The 21,488-nt window shown below is 40.7% G+C and overlaps 1 long non-coding RNA gene across 1 annotated transcript; it reads right to left on the bottom strand.

The window, feature by feature from the left end:
* Positions 1–213: 213 nt before the first annotated feature.
* On the bottom strand, positions 214–10,566 carry LOC110340381. The gene is made up of 5 exons (XR_002382175.1): positions 10,455–10,566; positions 9,290–9,395; positions 3,928–4,048; positions 1,753–1,831; positions 214–1,389 (listed from the first exon to the last, which is right to left on the bottom strand). It is a non-coding gene; the product is annotated as an uncharacterized LOC110340381 (long non-coding RNA).
* Positions 10,567–21,488: the final 10,922 nt, after the last annotated feature.

Here is a 21,488-nt window from a genome sequence, read left to right as displayed (position 1 = left end):
CATAGAAGTGCTATTTTATATTAAAATGATTCTTCACTTCAAATTTGTTACCTACTTTTTTTTGTATGTTAGTTGGTGTCCTCCTTGTTTAGTTCATGTTTGGGCAGTCATGTTGGTGAGAGTTTTTCATTTTTCTTTTAATTTTTATTCATTTTACACACCAACCACAGTTACCCTTCCTGCCCTCCTCCCAATCCTCCCCACCTCTTCCCATGACACCCCCCATACACTCCTCAGAAAGGGTAAGGTCTCCCATAGGAAGTCAACAAAGTCTGGCACATCAAGGTGAGGCAGGACCAAGCCCCTTCCTCCTGTATAGGGGCTGAGCAAGGCACCCCACCATAGGGAATGGACTCCAAAAAGTCAGCTCATGCATCAGGGACAGATCCAGGATACCTAATTTTTCAACAGGATGTACTTTGAACAAGGTCATCGGTATGTGGTGGTGTGCACTTAAGATTGAGCAGGATCAAACTTACAGAAGTATCTTCTTTACCAGTGACAAATGAAGTCTCCCTGGTTAGTCTTGGGGTGAGTAACTTCCTACAAGTGTATACTCACACTAAGTTTCTGTGAAGTCGTAAGTTTGGGGGGTGGTCTCACGTTAAAAGAAAAAGTTGCATATGAGGAACTTCCAAGTATGTTCCTTCTCATTCATAGAGCAGTTCCAATTGGAGGATGGTATTATAATTAAGAGTTCTCCCTGTAACACATCTTCACAATCTCCTAGGAGGCACTTGGGCCATGCATGGTTGACAAAAAGATTAAGATTTCTTTCTAAGCCCTTGGGGGTTACATTGCTCTAGCTGCCCAAGAGCCAAGCTAGTGGGGAGCTTGAAGGATCTTGAAGATGTCTGTTCCTGTCTGTAGAGCAAAACAAAAATCATGCAAGTCTATGGAGACTGGTCCCATTGAATCTCTCTGCCATGCAGAGAGGTGACTTCAGCCTACTAATGGTGCAGTGGATACAAACAGCTTCAGTTCTTCCCATCTGTGGTTGAGAGCCCATTGCTTGATAGTTTCAAGTGTACCCCAGGAATTCCTGATGCCTCCATTCCTGAAAGTCCCACTTTATCTGAAGTGGGCAGACAGAGGCCTGCCTCTGTTTATCCTGCCCTTAATGAATTAGGACGCCCCAGACAAACCCTGGACAAGTCTCTAAGTGGCTATCATGTGGGGCCTTGATGTTGTCTTGTTCAGGAAGGACATGAAGACTCCACCTGGAGGACTCCACCTGGTGTCCGGTCTACAACCAACTGTGGTTATATCATTGATCTCTCTTGTTCTGAGGCTTCCAGCCTCATAGATTGAGAAGCTACTGTTATGCCCATCTCTGCAGCTTGTAAACAGCCATTGTGGATTACTTAGAGTGTGATTATGTCAATCAATCTGCAAGTAATACAGTAAGACAATTTTTGCCCTTCATAGAGTAAGAGAACAGATAAACAAACCACCACCAATATAACAACCCAAATAGTCCTCGTATGCTTTGTCATACTCTTAATGAGGTGGATGATAACATTGCTCCTTGCCACTGCTGTCTACCACGAGTGTACATTATGAAGAAGACCACAGTTGAAACTGAAGGACTGGAACCAACCAAGAGTCACTAGTACAAGTCCATGCTCAAGGGCTGAGGAACCTGGAATCTGATGTCTGTGCACAAAGGCATCAGCAAGGAAAAATAGAAGGCATTGGGTCAAGGAGAGTCTGGCCTAAGTACTTGCTATTTGCCCTTGCCTTTACACTTACCTTTCCTTGCTTCTGGGCGTTGATACGCACATTCAGAGTGGGCTTTTCCTAGTGGCCTGCTAGCCCATGTGCCAATCATCTGTGGAAACATAATCACAGACACATCCTGTCATCCTCTAGGTTTTCCTTAATTCAGTCAAATTGACAACAGAGAACAGCTATCTTAGGAAGAATGTAGGAGACTATAAATTATAACGTAATTCCCCAAAACATGCCTTTTGTTATAGTTTTGGTTCTAAAAACAAACATAGTAAAGTAAGAAGACCAGTCCACATCGGAATAGCCAAAGAAAAATGTCTAGCAAGTTCTAGACATGACAGAAGCACACGTGTGCAGCATATTCACGTCTCTTTTATGACAGCATGCGGCCAGCGACCCTGTCCTCTAGCATTTTCTGCATCTTTAGTGGTGGAAAGGTCACTTGTTATCAACCCTTGCCTTTCAGTCACGGGGCACAGGGAGCCAGGAGTATAGCCTCGGGCTTGCATATTTAATCTTTCTTCTCAAATATTTTAGTTTGCGCTCTCTCTCTTTATTAATGTTGTATGCAAGTGCTGGGACAAATAGGTTAATTCTCCTGTAGGCCTGCAGCCTCCCTAAGGCTATGCTTGGGGAAAGGGTTTTTTTTGTTTTGTTTTGTTTTTTTGTCTTCTTGCTATCTTAGTAATTTGAAGTTTCTACCACATAAAACCAATTCCAGTCTGGAGTTGGAAAAAAAAAAAGACCCTAATAAGGGGTTTAGTCCTGTATCCCCTGTTTCCTCTACTCTCTCCAGGATATATGGAGTTTTCTGCCACTAATCCCTTTCTGAACTTTTCCTTCTGGATGCATTTTTTTTACACTATTGCAGAGGAAACTTGAAAACTCAAACTAAGAAGAGATTAATGAAGGCTCTTTAGGTGCAACACCAGGTCAGGTGTGAGCATTTGCTTGTACTCTAATCTCTGTTTCACAGCTCGGCAAATTGAAGAAAACCAAGACACAGAGTTACAAATACATTTTGAAAAGTTTGATTTTCAATCTATAGAATTGATTATTCCTAACAGTTCATTTTTAAAGTGTGAGCCTATTAGTCTTATCAATAAAAACCCAGAGTCAGACATTAGGGTAAATGCTGAAAGACGAGAGAGGCAGAGAAACAGCCACCAGTGACTTCTTACTGTTGGGGTACCACGAATTGAGGAGGGGTCCCCAAGCTGGATTCGTCACCCCAAGAATCAAGAGTCCACGCGCCAATTGATGCAATATGCAAGAGGCTTTAATTAGGCATCTGCAGATGGGCCTCTCGGTCAGCTTTTAGACCGATTGGCCCCGAGGTTCAGTTACAATCAGCTTTTAAAGACAAAACCACAAGCCTTTGGGAGGGGTCCCTATCTTGTGATTGGGGGGGGGTACGTGACTACTGACCAGGGGAAGCAGATGTCTTCCTGACCTACACGTTGTAAATTCCTCAAACCTTGGTATGAGTTAATCATCTCTCCCTAAGTAAATTGTGGTTATCATCTCCTTGTTTCCATCTTGTTTGCCCATCTCTGACGCCCAGGTAAGTTCTTCACAGGTGGTCAGCAGCCCGGAATGACCTTTTGTGGGTTTACAGCCCTTCTGCAATTAAGGTTGCTAAACCATACATTCCATTCTGTGGTTTGGCCAGTTCCTCGGATGGGGTCCTTTGTTCGCTTCCCAAGTTCTCTACTGGGGTGCCCTCCCTGTTTAAGCTTATATTTTATTTCTATAAATTCGGGGTCTTTCACTTACCTCTCTGAATCCTCATATTGAAAGGGCAGAGATCCTGTCCTGCCCCCTCCTTATCACTTCCTCTCGCCACCCTGCCTTATCATTTCCTGTCTCCTTTCTGTACAAACCTCCAGACCTCTATGGTTAACTAGTGGCTAGCTCCACCCTCTGACCTCCAGGAAAGCTTTATTTGTCAGAAAACAAGCAAAATACCATGCAACACATTTTATTGTACTTTGGGATGTTGTAAGTTCATCTCAGTATTTCTGACAACTTCAGTCTCTAGTTTACCTCTTGGACCAGTTACAACATCTCACTATTTACATGCATTAGTAAATTACAGAAGTTAATGTTATTAAGGCTTTTCGTATGTGCTTTTTATAGTCTATATGAAAATAGTGATTTTATGTCTTGAAACAGTGTTTTAGTATTGTCACTCACCTTTTGTCATATAAATCAGAAGATTCAGTGTTTAGATCTCTTTTCTTCAATCACCAAAGTCAGGGTATGCAGCACAATAAATAAAAGACCCAGAGACTGATATTGGGGTTCAAACTTCAAGCTGAAGATCAGAAAAGAAAAGCAGCCAGCCAGGAACTCTTAACTCTATCTCAGAATGAAAGGTAGGCAATCCTGGCTCTACCAAACCTCAGACTACAATCCCACACTGCTATGTTCTCCTCAATGTGGCTAGAGACTAATCCTGAGACTGAATGCCTCCACGTTTTATACCTCTCAAATCTTGGGATTAAATTAGTGAGCTGATTCACTCTCTGGTAGCCCAGGGTGGTCTTGGACTCAGAAATCTATCTGCCTTTCTCCTGAGTCCTGGGATTAAATGTGTGTACCACCACTATCTATTTTCTATAACTAACTAGTATGGCTGGCTTTGCTTTCTGATCTCCAGTGGCTTTATTAGATCATAAACAATATATCACCACAAGGGTGCATATGCAGGACCTTAGAATCTGCTCAGGACCTTAATGTAAATTCTAGTTCCCAACCTCTCTAACCCAGTTACATCTATCTCAACTTTAAACTTTCTTTTAAATCTAAATTTCACATTAAAATGTTGTACTAAAAATGTACACCTAACTTGTAACTTAAATCAAAACTCATATCTACCAGAGTGCTGGAGTGGCGTGATGTTGCAAATCAGCTTTGCCTACTGCTCCATTTGAAATACTTCTCCCATGGGGCAGTGGTGGTACACACCTTTAATCCCAGCACTTGGGAGGTAGAGGCAGGTGGATCTCTATGAGTTCAAGGCCAGCCTGGTCTATAGAGTGAGTTCCAGTTACAGACTCTAAAGCTACACAGAGAACCCTGTCTTGAAAAACCAACCCCTTCCAAAAAGAAAGCTTCGCTGTTTCCTGTCTCCATTCCTCTTCCTGTCACTACGATCAAACATGTTAACAAAACCAAGTTCAGAAGAAAGGATTTAGTCAGCTACAGTTCAAGTACAGCCCATCATGGCGTGGACATTAATGTGGCAAGAGCTTAAAGCATCTGCCCGCATTGCATCAACAGTCAGGAGGCACTTGGGCCATGCATGGTTGTTATGACCCATAGGCCCTCCCAGTGCAGTTGCTATGCTTTGCACATCACTGTTGTGCACTTGTCTGTAAAGCACACCCAGAGCTGTAAAGCACAGTCCCGCTAGCTAACTTCTGATTGGTTCCTTGCCACAAGGAGGGCATCTGACCTCCTAATGACCAGGACATGAGCGGCAAGGTCATGCAAGCACATGTTAGCCTGTCATGGCTGCTAAAGGGGGGGGGGCTTGTCACTGCATTTCCTTAACTACTGATTAAGGGAGACCTCAACCTATTGTGGGTGGCGCCAATCCTAGGCAAGATGTCCTGGGTGATGTAAAAAAGCATACTGGGCAAACCAGGAAGAAGCAAGTCAGTAAGCATGAGTCCTCCATGGTCTCTGCACGACTTCCTGCCTCAGTGTTCTTAACTTCAGTTCCTATGCTGACATGTCTGGATGATGGGCTGACTACAAGATGTAGGTTGAAATGAATTCTGTCTTCCCCAAAATGCTTTTGTTCATGATGCGTTATCACAGTGATAGAAACCCTAATTAAACCACTTTTCATCTCAATTAACATGATCAAGATAATCCTCCATAGCCGTGTCCAGAGGTCCATCTCTCGGGTGGTTATGGATTCCATGGCACTAATAAATACTATTCACCATCACAGTCCCTTGCCTCAGATTAGTTCCTGAGTAGGGATCGGGAAGATTTCCCTGCACTATGAGCTTTTTTTCCCTTGTTCTTTCCTCCTGGAAACCACCTCTCAATTTTCTTCAGTCTTAAATTTAACATGTCCTATTTAAAATGGTGTTTATTTCTCTAGCTCTCTTGGTGTGTATAAATGTTGAAAATCAGGACCGGTGTCCAAGTGTGTATTAGCTTTCTGTTGTTGTGTGCAGTATTACCACAAACATCTTAGCAGAAAACACTGTTTGCTCTCTCTCTCAGTGGCTAGGGGGTGACATTCCAGGTCTGCTTGCGATTGCCTCCTCTGCACAAGTCTCACAGGGACACACAGGGAATCACGTGGCTATCTGGGAAAAGCCAGGTCACTTCTCTGAACAATAGAATTCATACTGGGTGACTTTGGCCAAGCCTTCTGGCATCAAAAAGTTTCACACAGGATACCCTACCACCACATTCCTTTTTACTAAGGTTTTAGTCAGGATTTATTATTGTAGGCTAGTTTTTTGTTTTGTTTTGTTTTTTAAGATTATATGAAGGATGGTGAGAGTCTGATAGTGATTTGGGTATTTTATTGTTTCTTAACATTTCCCTGCTACACTGTTTTCACAGACTCTCATTTAGCACATAGCTAAAAGTTTCCCTGGGTGAAAGGAAGAACCTTCTTTAAGAAAAGAGAGAGAGAGAGAGAGAGAGAGAGAGAGAGAGAGAGAGAGAGAGAGAGAGAGAGAGAGAGAGAGAGAGAGAGAGAGTGTGTGTGTGTGTGTGTGTGTGTGTGTGTGTGTGTGCACGCATGGGCGTGTGTGTGGTATGTGGTGTATGTGTGTTAGTGTGTGGTATGTATAATGTGGGTGTGTGGTATGTGTGTATAGTGTATGTATGGTATGTATATGTATGTGTGTGCTGTGGCATGTGTCTGTGTGTATGGTGTATGTCTGTATGGTGTGTGTTATATGTGGTGTGTATATGTGTGTGGTATGTGTATGTGTGTGGTATGTTTATTGTGTGGTTATGTGTATGTGTGTATATGGTGTATGTGTTGTGTGGTGTGTATATGTACATATGTGGTGTGTGTATGTGTGTGGGGTGTGTGTGTGTGGGGTGTCTGTGTGTGTGGTGTGTTGTTTGCTGTTTGGTTCTGTGTATGTGTGTGTATGTGGGGTGTGTGTGTGTGTGGTGTCTGTGTGTGTGGTGTGTTTGCTGTTTGGTTCTGTGTATGTGTGTGTATGTGGGGTGTGTGTGTGTGTGGTGTCTGTGTGTGTGGTGTGTTGTTTGCTGTTTGGTTCTGTGTATGTGTGTGTATTTTGATTTAGCAGTTGGCCAGAATCACCAGCTGTACCCTTCCGCCCTTACTCTTTCTGCTCTAGTCTATCACACCAAGAGTTTAGTCTGAGGAGGAGAAGGTTTGTCCCCGGAATTCCTACTTCCTTGCCTTCTCTGTGCCTGTCTGCAGGATACAGAGTTCAAGAGAATTCTCACAAACCACCACATTCCAGAGCTCAGCTGTTTGAAACATAGTTGTTGATGTGCACCCTGTGGTTATACAAAGAACTTTTGGGCGTCTGACAACATACAATTTTCACCCTCCACTTTCTGCCTCAGCATAGCTGTGTAGAAATTCCTTCTTCGAGGGTAATAATGGAATTCAATTATTGGAGCAAGTTGGGGTGCTTTTCGTCAGCTTTTATACTATGGCTAAACTACAGGATCTTTGGAAATGCATCTGGCTACCAAGCCTCCTGGGCAAGCACCAGGCTCCTCCTATGTCTCACGGGGCAGTTTGACAATCTAACTGCCTCAAACCAACAATGCTAGCTGCAAGCATACAGTCTATTTTAATTTACTGGGTTATGATCTATCTGCATTTTAATATTAATTTTTTATTTAATCTTTGATAATTTCATCTAATATATTTTGATTATATTTCCCCCCTCCCACAACTCCTCCCAGATCCTGTCCTTCCTCGTTACCCACCCATCATTTTCTTAGTCTCTCTCTAAAAAAAAAAAAAAGAGTCCACCACAATAACAAACTATGGAGTATAGTTTGTCTTGGCCAGCTATTCCTGAGCATGGGGGCTCTATGGAGCATGGGGGCTCTATGGAGCATGGCTGATATGCCCAGTGACACTCCATTGGAGAAAACTGGTCTTTCCTCTCCCAGCACCTGTTATGAACAGCTTCTTGGTGAGGAGTTTCGCTTTCTCTAAGCATTTTGCTTGGCTTGATCATGTACATGTTGCCACAGTCTTTGCGAGTTATATGTGCACACTCCCTGTTATATGCAGAAAACACTTTACTTCAAACAGTCCACTGCCTCTGGCTCTTAAAAATCTTCCCAGAGATTTAACTACAAAACTCCTTGCAGATCCTAAGCATACATTGCTCTTCTTACTCTACGGCTCAGGCCCATGCTTCTGCCTGGAATGTTTCTCTTGCTTTTCACACCACTTCAAGAGTCAGCCCAAGAGCTGCCACTGTTGAGAATTCAGTTACAGCTGCTTAGTTTGTTTAGTCTGGGAGAGGGGTATAAAAAAACAAGAGATGTCCTAGTTTGTTCTCTATTGCTGTGGTAAACACCATGGCCAAAGGCATCTAGGGGTGAAAGGATTTATTCAGTTGTCAGCTTTTAGCCCATCATGAAGGGAAGTCAGGGCAGGAAACAGAAGGCAGGAACTAAAACAGAGGCCATGGAGAAATGCTGCTTAGTGGCTTGCTCACCATGATTCACTCAACGGATTTTTTTGGTTTTTGCTTTTAACAAGCCAAGATCACCTGCCTAGAGATTGTACTACCTACAATAGGCTGAGTCTTCCCACATTAATCGTTAGGAAAATCCTACAGAGGCTTGCCCACAGGCCAATCTACTGGAGGCATTATCTGAATTAAAGTTCCCTCCTCCCAGATGACTCTAACATGTGCCAACTTGACAAAACAAAATTATCACAAAAATAATGTTCTTTCAAGGGGGTTACCTGATGATGTGTTTATCTACCTTGACAGATAATGAGGTCCTTGAGAAGATAATGAGTCGTCTATGCTTTGTCTCACAGAGTGTAGAAGAATGTCTGCCTGTATGATCTTTTAGTGAACGTTTATTGAATTACTGCCTTCGTTACTTAGAGACATGTTTCCCAGGGCAAAGATTGAGTTCTATGGAATGCTTATTTAAACCTCAGGAAAGACTGAATACAGATTGTTCAAATTAATCTTTTAGCAAAGAGCTGTCATACAGTCCATAATACTTACTTTATTCACAAAGGTATTATGGGACTTGGCTAAGTAATTTGATAAAAAGATTTATTGGAGCATTTTCCTGAATTGTTAACCCATTAAACCTATCATTATGGAAATTGTGTTAATTTATATTATTTCTCACATTACTCTCATATTAAGGACAACTTGCTACATGATAGCTTTGATTTTGCAATTGACTTTATACCTTGTGGTAATTGCTGACTTTTTTCTCCCTACCACAGTACCATATACTAGTAGGGTTGACAAATAACATCATTCCTCACCACCCTCTCATAGGTTGGGTCCATGTCACAGCCCAGAGAAATCATTTATGACTTAACCTGATGAGTCACCAGGTATCCAAGGGTCTTTGGCATCAACTGGGATGAGTATACCCTTCTGGATCATGATGTTAGAAATAAGGGAAGCCCAAATATGTGACGACACCTGTATACAGAAGAATAGAGTGATGAAAGCCTTGTGTCTTTTTTCTTATTTTAATTTTACATTCTATTCCAACCAAAGTTCTCCACACCCCCCATCCACTCCTCCCAACAGGTAAGAGCTCCCATAGGGAGTCAACAAAGTCTGACACATTAAGTTTGGGCAGGACCAAGCCCCTCCCCACTGCATTAAGGCTGAGCATGGTATCTCACCATAGGGAATGGCCTCCAACAAGCTAGCTCATGCACCAGGGATAGATCCTGACCCTACTGCCAGGTGCCCCACAGATAGCCCAAGCTTCACAACTATCTCCTGTATACAGACAGCCTAGTTAGGTCCCATTGAGGCCCCATAGCTGTCAGTCTAGAGTTCATGATTTTCCATGATTCAGCTTGGTTCATGCCTTTGTTGGAAAAGGTGCGTCACTAGGGGGTCAGTTTAGAGATTTCAAAAACCTATGCGAGGCCCAGTCCCTGCCCCCTCTACCTACAACTGATGGATGAGGTGTGAGCACTCAGCTGTTTCTCTGGCACTATTCCTACTTTCCTACTGACACACTCCATCCCATGATTATCATGGACTCACCCTCTGAGACCGTAAACAAGGCCCCAGTTAAATGCTTTATTTTATTTTATAAGTTGCCTTGGTCACGGTAACTCCTCACAGCAATAGAACAGTAACGAAGACAACCCCTTTCTGTTGCGGCAGGTCCATGCCGCATTTCTATCACAGGCAATCTCTCTCTGAAGCCTTCTCAGAGGATGTAGCCACGGTAAATAATGGGCATGAGTCCTCCCCACAACAGACATTCACTAAGTCTCACAGGCTGGAAAATATTGACCAAGATTAAAATAGGTACAGTGATTCCAAGGTCACTAGATTCATTCCCAACCAATAAGAAGACACTTCGCTCACAAGCAAAGGTACAGTTGAGGATGAAGATTTGTATTGCAAAGTCTTCATTTTACTAAAGTGTTGTCTTAGGGTTTCTATTGCTGTGAAAAAAATGCCAGGACCATAAAGCAAGTTGGGGAGGAAAGGGTTTGTTCAGCTTAAACTTACACATTGCTGTTCATCACTGAAGGAAGTCAGAGCAGGAACTCGGACCGGGCAGGATCCTGAAAGTAGAAGTCATGGAGGGGAGATCCTTACTGGCTTGCTCACCATGGCTTGATCAGCCCGTTTTCTTATAGAACCCAGTATCACCACCCCAGGGATGGCACCACCTACCATAAGCTGGGCCCTCCCACATTGATCACTAATTGAGAAAATGCCCTGCAGCTGCATCTCATGGAGACATCTCCTCATCTGAGGCTGCTTCCTCTCTGATGACTCTAACTTATACCAATTTGACACACAAAACGAGTCAAATACAAGTGTATGTAACAAATGAGTCTTTCTAATAGTGAGATTCTGTGGGATGTTCATATGGAATTTGGCTAACTCAAAAAAATGTTTTCAGAAATATATACTAAATAGCAAGGTAGATTGCTACATAGTAACAAAAATGTATTATTCCAGAATTTATAAAATGAATTGTAAAAAAAATGGCAAAAAATGAACATTTTGGGTCAAAATAAACTCATTTTTATTTACATAGTTGTTTTTCTATTATCAGGATAATGTTCTGATGGGGTATACAAATGTGCTTTCATTCAGGTTTAATTATATATAAATGGGTTAAGAAAAGATATCTATATTCCTCCATCAAATGAAAATTTTAAACTACAGATTAAAGAGAAAAGTGTCTCCATCAAAAATGAAGAAACCCATTTCTGTTCGGACATTAGCACTAATTCTCAGCATGAATGGATGCATCTCACTAAAACTAATCAACACTTTAGCACAGAGTGGAGACAGTTGCACAAGTTTAAAATCTAACCCTAAAATAACTTCGTGTCATTAACATCCACTGTTAATCAATTCATGTCAAGAACATTACCATTAAACTGCTGTATCTGATTTTTCCACTATAATGAGGCGCTTCACTATATAAAAGTGTTTTTAAGATTAAATACTAATTGCTAGACAACCAGGCTACAATTTGATTTACATTCTCAGACTATTATAATATACAAATCATCTCAATAAACCTGGTGACAATTATGAGAGCTTTCCGTTGTACCCCATTCAGTTTTTGTTTTTGTTTTCTGGAGCTTGAACCCAGCTCCTGACACATGCTAGGCAAGAACACTACCACTAAGCTGCATTCCCAGGTATCTTATAATTAAACATTAAGGATCTTCTTATCAAACAAATACATAAACCATGCAACAACAAAAGTAAGTCGTATACGAAGTTAAATAAGAGACTTAATACGTTCAGTGTTTGCCTATTTCCTTGGCCATCATTGGTAAACTGAAGAGCAGTTAACGGCAGAGCAAGTCACAGTGCTTGTGACTATGTCATTATCAGCAGACTTGCCTAGATTCTTCCTCAATGAGTATTACAGTAAGCTGCAGTGCTCAGAGCCTCCCACGGAGGTAAAACTAAAACAAACTATTCTAAAAATGCAATACCAGCCAAGTCTACTCACCCCACTGGTGAGAGCAAGTCTAACACAAAGAGGGTTTAGGGGGGTAAATGATGGTCTGGGCTGGTGGTGTCAAGTTTGCCTAAACTTTAAAGAATCATCAACAGGGAAGATTTAGTGACTGCTGGTGGTCAGGTTGCCCCTACCTCTTGCCGAGCAGGCCATGCATGGTGGGGTACCTTGCTCATAATTACGGGGTAAAGGAAGCCAGGAACAATTTAGCATGCCTGTCTTAGTGGGTCCTATTATTTATAGGATCGGCAATGAGACTTCTGTGCCTCTAAAAAGATGATGCTGACACACAAAGAGTTGGGAACTGCTGGTCTAAACTGGCTTTTCATTTCTGCCAGAGCTAATTATATGCTTTGGAGAGTCATGTTGAGAATGTTATTGTTTTCAATGTCTTCCTGCTGAACAGAAATCTTTCTTCTCCATCAGTAGCCTTGGAAATGCACCTGTCTGGCAGAATCTAATGATTTTTCTTTCTCCAGGGATGCAAAGACACTTGTTTTTGCTCCTATGGTTATTTACCTTGCTCCATAATCTCCCACACTTGAAAAATCTAGTTGAAACAGACATTATTGCATGCAGAAACATGATTTTAAGTCACTAATGATGAAACCTTGGCATGGAATGACAACTTTCCTACTCTTACAAATTGTTCCAGCTGGGTTTGGGGCACAAGCACAGTGCCTAGGTACTGACCTACAGTGCCCTGAGAATTTGATGGTGTCAAGAGTCCACTGGAAAGAGAAGCTGAAGAATGACAGCTGTTGGGGTGTTGCCAACAGTTTCAGGATGGACCTGAATAACAGGAAGAAGAAACTTGTGTCTGAGAAGCATGGATAGCTGTAAGGAACCATGCATGATTGGACAAAAAGAGTTCCAGCAGATTGAAATAGAGGCAGGAAGCCAACATTACCTGTCTGTGCAAATTCATGACATCTTAGCTGTATAGTTAACTCTTCCTGGTGTGGAGCAAGAACCTTTTGGAATGAGGTTGTATGGGTAGTCCTGGTTATTCTGGAACTTGCTCCATAGACTAGTCTAGCCTCAAACTCAGAGATTTGCCTGCCTCTGCCTCCCAAACTCTGGGGTTCTTCTGACTTCCTAACAAGCAACATTTGCCAGCAAATTTCCTTATGGCCATCTCCCACACAGGAAAGAGAGAGAAAACAGAATGACTATACTGTGTCACTAATGTAGAAGGAGATTCTGGTCGACGGTGCCTTCCAAATAGCTTTTTCGTTTACAAAAGTCTGTCAGGAAGGTTATGTAGAGTTGCTGCTGAATGGAGAAAATATCACCCAAGCCTGGAGAGTTAATGACCAGGAAGTAATCAAAGAATGAGACCAGAATCTCCTTTTGTTGAACTTTGTTGAAATGTTGCAGGAATTCTGCAGTGAATTATTCTGGCCCTACGAATTTTTAGTTGAATGTCTAATAGTTATTATTGATTCAGTCTCACTGCTAGTTCTACAACTTAAACTATTTCAGCCTTGATTAATTTCTCAGATCATGTGTATGTAAAAATTAATTCACTTCTTTTAGATTTTCCATTAGTTGGAATGTAGTATTTAAGGTTGATCCAACAAAGAGTAAAACACCTGATTACTATCAGAAAGCAAAATCCAGTTAAGGATTTCACTAGAGGGCATGGATACAAACCTCCATCCATAACCCAGAAGCTAACTCTAGTTGATAACCACCTAGAAAGGAAAAGTTAGTTTTTTGTTGGTTTGTTTGTTTGTTTTCTTGTGCTTTTTTTGTTGCCTCTTTTTTCTGTTTATTTTGACCTATTTGAGTTTTATTTGCTTATTATTATTATAGATACACATTCATTTTTTAATAAGGAGAAAGAAAGGGTATGGATTTGGTGGGAGAATCTGGGAGGAGTTGGTGGAGGGGAACCCATATTCAGAAAATATTATATGAAAACAAGCCTATTTCTAATGAAAAGAAAAGAATTTCCCTAGAAATGGGGAATTCACTAGAGAAAAAGAATGTCCCAAGGTGATCTTTGGAACATCACAAATCTCTTTAGAGCTAACACCTATGGACTATGTCTCCTTCACATGATCATAGAGTGAGGATCGTCAGCTGCCTGCTGGCACAGTAGACATACTGCTAAGTCAGTCTAAGAAGGGTGAACTCCCTTAGAGAATCTTTCCCTCCCCGTGTAATTAAAAGCCAGGAGATCAGGAAATAACAATAGGGCTCTTAGCCACACACTTGTCAAGCCTTTCTTCACCTTAGGGAGTGAGTTTGTGGCTTTCCCTTTCAATTTTAATAAGCATACTCTTTCATTGCAGCTTTTCAACATCAATCATATTTGTGTTTTCCTGAACATGGGATGAACATTGCGTCTCAGAAGACCCTATGATGACCCCTCAAGTCACAAGTTACATCTACTTTAAAATACGAAGGAGAGAAGTAAAAGTGGCTGTGAAACTTCATTGTATTTCACTGTTTGATTTTTTTCCGTTGATTAGTTTTAAGGCTGTATCTCATCATGTGCAGCTTATTGTCTAATTTCAAAGGAAATTTGTAAAGCTACAGCATCTAAAAAATGAATTTCAGATTGCTTAATCAAATTGGAAATGTTGGTCTAGATTATGTATGTTCCATAATTAAGGCTATTTTGGTTTAATCATGGTAGTATCTACAAACACTGACTTAGCAGATTAACTACTTGAAGAAAGTCCACACTTTTATTTACACCATATCTGCCCATCAAATCCCCAACTCCCCTCCCCACTCAGAACTGTCTCCAGGCTCCTTTGCTCCTCATGGTCCTAAAACAGCTGTCTCTCAACAGAAATTCCTCAGGGTTTCCTCACTACTGCAGTCGACCTGGAATATCCTGCTACCTATTTCCCTTCCTGCTGTCACTGGTAAGCTCACATTCTTACACTCATTCATGTCAGAACTTTTAAATTCCATGATTCATTTTCTCCCTCCAGTCTTTCTCTGTTTAAAGATATCTAGGTTCTATGAGAAATGTTTGCTGTATTTGTGCAGAGTTAAAATGTTTCATGGACCTATGGGTTGTAACAGCCAGTCTTAGCCTGGTGGCACTGTGTCATTGCCTGCTCTATCCCACTGAATTAGTGACACTTGCTGCAGAGTGCTCAGAACCTGTGTAATAATTTACACATAACTCACCTGTGATAGCTAAAGAAATTTAATATGGCACCAGGCCTCCCTTAAGGGCTGCTGACCTTTATGCTAGAATGCCTGAGAGATCCTAGTGGCCTGCCGGTGAGATGAAAATAGGATAATGGTTTTCCTACTGTGAGATATTTAACCGCTTGCCTTCAGCTTTTGTAAACTTGCTTTTCCCTGTGGGACAAGGATGAAGTGGCGCGTTTATTACTCTTCAGTGGGGAAGGAAACAACTGAAGGTAGTAAAATGATTTCCTTGCCCAGCTGTGGATTCCACAGATAATTACAATGGATACCTTTGATATCCACCTTTACAAAGCCTCCCTTTAGCAAGGCATGCTGTTTGGCCCCTAAGGCTGCTGTCCTACTGGCCATAAGAATAAATTCATTTACTCTAAATTTAAATTGAGTCTAAATCTTTTGCAGATTGGAACATAATAAAACCAGGTTATGTCGAAGGTTGGACACACAGAGAGGTACAACCAGGACTCAACCCAGCTTGACATACTCCAAAGCTTGCTTATGCTTTCATTTTTTATTTATTCCCATAGATATTCCTGGCTTTGTTAAATTTTATAATAAAAACACATACCCTAAAAAAAAATAAAACCAGGTTATACTAATTTGAACTATATGTCCTCTAGTGTGCCTGCTGACTCGGTTTATACAAGCTGTTCAACACATTGCATGGACTTATATGGACAATATTCTCTGGTAGGTCTGATCTGTCCCCGACTACCTGTTCTTGAGATAACAAGGCACCACCTGTGCCCTCGACCCTGTCCAATTTGAACAAGCCGATGATTTACATTTGCTGCACCATTTCCTTGGGTCCTATCTCCTTCTCAGGTTTCCTACTTCATAAAATCATTCCTCCACTTTTTATGTAAATGTAAAGAGCATGGGAAGGTTAGAGCATGGCTGTATATTTAGGCCAGATCCTACAGCTTGAATCAGACCACATATTCCTGCAGATCTTTCTGGGGCAGAGAATCAGTCTGTGCTAGCACTCAATAGCTCTCAATGTATAATGCCTCCATGGTCTTTGTCATGTAAAGCATGCTAAACTAAGTCACATAATGTAAAACTTCCCACCACCCCTGGCAGGCCATACAAAGTCAGATTTTTTTCATTACACATTCATCAGAATAGAAAAAAGTGGCAAAACTGAAAACATTGAATGCTGGTAGATGTAACAGGCACTCTCACTTGTCACTAGAATGTAATCAGAATAGTAGTTACTTTTGGAAAGACTTTAAAATATTCTTATTAAATTATACATATTCTTACCATATTCTTACATGATGGTGAATTATTTAGTATTTAGCTTAATCGCTTGAAAATTTATGTCATGCAAAAATCAGTACATTAATATTTATGGCAATATATTCATAATTGACAAAACTTATAAGGAAACAAAATATCCTTAATAGATAAGCTTCATTACATTCCAACAGTGAAATATCCTATCCTAAATGCCATGTTGTCACTTAGTGAAATGCCTTAAAATCTGTTTTTCATTTAAGGCATTTCACTAAGAGACAAGAGACAATCCAAAAACTCTCTCCTATATGAGTCCAACTATACAGTGTTCTAGAAATGGGAAAACATTGCAGACAAAAAAAGGATAAATGGTTACCATGGGTTACAGAAGAAGAAAGGATAAATAGAGCCATAAAGACTTGTAGCGTTGTGAACCTGTTCTGCATGATGCAACAATAGTGGACCCATTGTCCAAATTCATAATGTGGAATATCAAAAGTGAATTCTAATCTAAACCTTTGGTTTTTTATAAAAAGGAGATACGGATGGTTGGAGAAGTCATGCGTGGGTGCTCTACAGGAAATCTGTGTCCTCTATCAGTCCAGTGGTAAACCTAAAACTTCAAAATGTAATGAGTATTTGTAAATGTAGTTGTGTGAAATACATAAATATACATATATGTGTATGTGTATGCATACGGGTGTAATATGTGTGTATTATGAGCATATATGCATATATACATATACATATATATCACTGGTGCTCTACAAATCTTAGTTGAATAAGTAGTTAACGTGAGGAATGTGTTTAGAATCTTCTGTCTACTTGGTAAGTTCCTGTGTCTGGCATTAACAAATAACCACGAGCAGCAAAGAAAGAGGCTGAAGGCAGTGACTAGGACTTGCCTGAGGCAAAGTTTTGACAAAAGGTTTCCTTTATACAGTTTCTGAAGCTTTGGTTCCTTTGTCCTGTGGAGGGGGACGGCAGTACACCCCTCCCTGACTGTGAGGTAGAGATAAGAAGCCTAAGTCTGAGAAGACGCACGGCATCTACACATGGGATAAAAATTCATTTACCTGCCTATTTATCCTTCATTATTTTAACTATCCATTTCCAAATGAAAGCTTGCTTCTAATTGCTTCATTCTTCGTTAGTATTGTTCTATCATTTAGCAAACATCTAGCCTCCATATTTCCATGAAAATCACTTTCATGCCAAATCTAAGACAAACAAATGCCTTCCTGTAAGCAGTGATACGAGATTTTAGAGCTCTCGTTATCACTCACAGGCAAATCTGAAGTTTCTCATTATCACTCACAGGCAAATCTAAAGTTTCCAACACATGAGGACCTCTGAATCTCCCGGGAAATTATCCTTGCCAGTGTCTGTCACTACAGAATCCTGCACTCACATCCTTTTGTCTGTAAGATAGTGTCACTGTGCAACCCTCATGAAACACTAGCTGAAAGCTTCAAGGACAAAGATGGACACTTGACTGTGCTTCCTATATACGGTTAGCAATGGAGAACTCCCTCTCTTCTCTAGACTCAAGTGTGACCCCCAAAGCTTCCAACTCTCTTCCCATCCTATGAACGTGGAAAGTTCCAGAAGTGACCTCCCATGCACAAATCCATCTTCCTTCCTTCATCTGTAGACACTATCCCATGATTATTTCAACAGCTCTCCCATTTCTACTAAAACTAGTTTGAGTTGGATTTACATGGTCGTTAGTAAGAAGTGGGCGCAGAACTGCCATTGTCGGGGAATTCGAGTTAGCAAACCGATTCTTGGTGCCAGTTACCTGAAAATCAGTAACTCATTTTGTATTCATCATGTTGAAAGGTAAAATGAGATTGCATTCGGAATCAACATCAATTAGAAAGTCAGACCACACTTTGTTTGGCCAGACACATGAATAGCATTGCTTGAAATGCTTTCTCCACAGAGCGCAGTTGAAATAGACCACATATTTCATGAACTAAAAATAACTCCAATTGATGTCATCCTTGTATATTTTTCACCTCTCTCTTTATGCTGTTATTGTTTTCTTTCTACGCATATTTCTCTAGATTCGTGAAGGAAATAGCTGCAATTTTCTAAAATAGTAACAAAGTACTGGTGTGCAAACTTCTACTTTCTTCTGAAGAGAGTTCATTCGGACCAGGTTGTTGTCTTAGCCTGCTTTCTGTTCTATAACTGAATACCTGAAAGCAAATAACTTACAAAATATAAAGGTTTATTTTGTCTGTGACTCTGAAGGCTAATAAATCAAGAGTAAGTAGAGGGTGAGCCCTTCCTTCCCTGTGGGACTTCTGCAAAATCCCTAGGTGGCATGTAGCATCACATAGCCACACAGACAGCTTCCTAGTTCAGGTCTCTCTTCTTCTAACCTTAATGAAGTCCTAGAGGCCCCACCACACAACTCCAGTTTGGAGCCTCTTGACACAGTCCCACAGGGTGGGCGATTGCATTTACACTATGGTGGGTTTTTTTCTTGCTGAAGTGCATGGTAAATAGGAGTGTGAAAAAGAGGAAGGTTAAGAACGCATGTCTGGGATTAAGAAATAGATTAAAAAAAGAAGCAGAAAAAGGAGGCCAGGAGGCAGTGAGTAATGGTAAAATTGAAGGATTTGGACCATATTTTATATTGCAGAGTAAGTGTGGGCAGAATTCGTAGACGGGACTAACTTCTCCTTGGAGAGTCAGCACTTGCTCTCTTTCCTGGCCATGCTGAAACGTCATTAACCTGTGCCTTCAACATCCAGGGCTCTAAATCACAGTGAGTCCTTTAAAGAGTGGGCTTTTTGCCTCACATTTACATTTTCGGTTCAAGAAACTCAACCTTGGAAGTAATCTGAATTTCAGTAAATTTTATTACAATTATGTAAACAGCTGGATACTCTTGAAATTTGACAATGCTAAGTCTGCAAGTGCTTCACACTACTTAGAACTTAGCTTTAACTCACCACATTGTCACAAGCACATGCTGTTGTCATAGCAACTTGACGGGAGGTCATGATGAATGAGAAACTGAGTTGGTGATAACTCAAAGACATAATTTAATAATGACCACAGTGATACCTGCTGTGAAGACAATGACAAAAATCAAGAGACTTTGCTTATTTCTGGATACTCCACTGATGAGCTTTGGTCCTTAATATTTTCAAGCTAAAATGCAGTATGTCTGAAAAGAGATTTTTTTTCTATTCTATTATTACCTACAACTTGGTCTTTAAAAAATTCTTCCAAGGCTAGTATATAAAGAATAAGAACCATATTCCTTTATTTTCACATTTTCTTCAGTATTCCTCTATTCTTCTAAATGTGGAGACAGCACATAATGTTATTTTCATACTTTTAGCTAACAATCCAATTATAAATTTCTATTTATAATGAAACTAGTACACTAAAACATCATTTCACTTGTAGCACATATGTTGTAAGCCTCACAGCCAAAATTCCACCACTGTCATGAGGTCCCCTGTGCCTACTTGAGGGAGTCCATGGAGATCAAGGCCTCTACTTTTAACCTTCCCTCCTAGAACAAGGGGGGAAATGGGTCAATGGACCCTCACCTGAGAGTTCAGGCACTCCCAGCCATTTGTATACAAATCTTCCTTAGTTGCTCAAGGACCTTGGATCTAGGGGAGGGACTATATCACGTAGGCTGGTAAGACTAGGGGAAAGGGATCATCAATAGGACAATGGGGAAACCATCTTCCATGTTGGGTGAAGACTTTTCAGTGTAGGTGCTTTGGGGTCACCCACACTCCTGTCATTAACCCTTTACAAGTTGCATCAGTGTTGCATTAAGGAAAGACTTACCCATGGAAGTATTTTGATCCTAGTTTGAATTCTCTACTTCTCTCCCTGGGTCTTCTGTCTCTCTGTAGCCTACAGCTTTCTATAATCTGTCTGATGCATGAGCCTGAATCTGTGCCTGCCTGAGTGCTGTCTTGTGGTTCCATCCCTAATAAAGGCCTTTGCTCTCTTTTATTGCCTAGAGCAGAAAGCATCATAAAGGGAAGGAATGAGGGACACTTAATAAACATCTTTAACACATTTTTACAAGGGATTAAGTCACTGACTCGAACTGACCACAACAGAGCCAGGTAACAAACAGCACTGCAGACATCACCACTACCAGACCATATCCATGCTTCTATCAACATTTCTGGAAGATACTTGTTTTTATAAAGTCACTTTTGGCCCAGTTTGCTGTTTTCAGCTAATTACTAACATGATTATTAATTACATGCATTACTCTTGGGTTATGAACATAGAAGATCACATAATTTAAAATTACAGATATGTATTAGCTTGGGTTATAAATGCTGAGTAGATGGGAAAACCAACACAAGTCACGTTGCTTGTTGCATTGGTATCTTAAAAGCAAGTTACCAGACAGGCTGAGTAGTGGGATATCCATCTTAAGTCTTGAAAGACCTTAGGCTGTGTTATTAATTTAGCTATTAAGTCTCACAAAAGTTCTGATCTCTTAGAAGGTAGGAGATGTTTTCATAATAGTGTCTTCAGACTCAATATACTCATTGTTATCCTAGGGAGAACTAAGGTAAACTCCATATTGCTTTATCATTGCAAACTTAGGAGGGAACAATGATATTCACATCTCCTCCATGGATGAAATTTGCTCAGAAGATCTTGTCCCTTTCCCCTTCTCCAGGGGAACATGTATGTCTCTGTTAGGGTCCTCCTTGTTTCCTAGCTTCTCTGGCAGTGTGGAATGTAGGCTGGTAATCCTTTGCTCTATCATTAAAATCCATATATGAGTGAGTACATACCATGTTTGTCTTTTTGTGACTGGTTACCTTACTCAAGATGGTTTCTTCTAGTTCCATCCATTTGCCTGAGAATTTCAAGATTCCATTGTTTTTTTTTCCTGCTGAGTAGTACTCCATTGTGTAAATGTACCACATTTTCTCTATCCACTCTTCAGTTGAGGGGCATCTAGGTTGCTTCCAGGTTCTGGCTATTACAAATAATGTTGTTATGAACACAGCTGAACAGATGTCCTTGTTGTATGAATGTGCATCTTTTGTATATATGGCTAAGAGTAGAATTGCTGAATCTTGTGGTAGACTGATTCCAATTTCCCTGAGGAATTTCCATACTGA

This window comes from Mesocricetus auratus, unplaced genomic scaffold, assembly GCF_017639785.1.
Source record: "Mesocricetus auratus isolate SY011 unplaced genomic scaffold, BCM_Maur_2.0 Super-Scaffold_100010, whole genome shotgun sequence".
Classification (NCBI taxonomy): domain Eukaryota; kingdom Metazoa; phylum Chordata; class Mammalia; order Rodentia; family Cricetidae; genus Mesocricetus; species Mesocricetus auratus.
The sequence above is the reverse complement of the archived record's forward strand: the minus strand, read 5'-3'. Positions and strand labels throughout refer to the sequence as shown.